Here is a 1,068-nt window from a genome sequence, read left to right on the forward strand (position 1 = left end):
AGGAGACCGTCCTGATTGATTGTAATCTCTATCTTTTGGGAAATTATCCCAACAGATAAAGAAAATATCCTAAATTCAAAAAAAGAAAAGGATATGGGCGGTGACTATGAGTATAAATAAGGGGTGATAAGTTAGAAAATCCCTAAGTCTCATTCTGAGCATTAGTGCATGTATTCTCTTCCAAAGTAGTGAATTTTCTTTCCTCCTCACAGTACAGCAGATGTAGCTCTCAAATCAAGGGTGAACCACTATAATGTTGAATCGAATTTGGATGTGGAAGCGTGGCAGGGAGGCGGATCGTGTATAACAAAAATTTCATAAAACTTTTGAGATACTCTATAGATTATATTAATTTATGCACGAATAAATTAATCACATTAATTGTATATATCAAGAACTCAATCAGGAAAAGTACCTGAAAGCTGACTCGGATGATAACTTGAGTTCTTTGTCCACGAACAGTCCTTGCTCCAAGCTTTGTGTTTAGAAAACCAAAGTCTTCCACGTCAATTCTTTGATTTCACGTAAACATGTGTGTGGGCACACGTGAGACAAAACAGGTTTGATTAAACACTCAAATTTTCCACAAATATCAACGCATGCACGATGTGGAATTTTTGGGAGAAAAAATTTTCCTCTCTTTTTTCCTTTGAGAAAATTCGGCCACCAACTCTTAGGGCAGAAAAAATTGCTTTCAAAATTGTGTTCACAATTTTCTATCATTCTCATATTTAAAGAGTAGAAGTCAAGCTTCAAAACAAAATCAAATCTCTATCTCCTATTTTAATTTGGAACAACAAAAACTCCTCTACTTATCCCTAAAGTGGCCGGCCACCTCTAGGGTTTTCTAACCCTGTGTGTGGCGCCAAAATTGGATAATGAAGGAAGAGAATTCATCTTTTATACTGTAGTCCAATTTTAATTCAAATTCAAATTTGAATTTAAGTCAAACTTAAATTAATTTGAATTCTAAATTGAACAACTTATCAAATAAGTTCAAAAGGATAAATTTAAATTATCTTCACAATTCAAATTCAAATTTAAATAATCACATTATTTAAATAATAA

Source organism: Morus notabilis, unplaced genomic scaffold (genome assembly GCF_000414095.1).
Source record: "Morus notabilis unplaced genomic scaffold, ASM41409v2 Scaffold271, whole genome shotgun sequence".
Classification (NCBI taxonomy): Eukaryota; Viridiplantae; Streptophyta; class Magnoliopsida; order Rosales; family Moraceae; genus Morus; species Morus notabilis.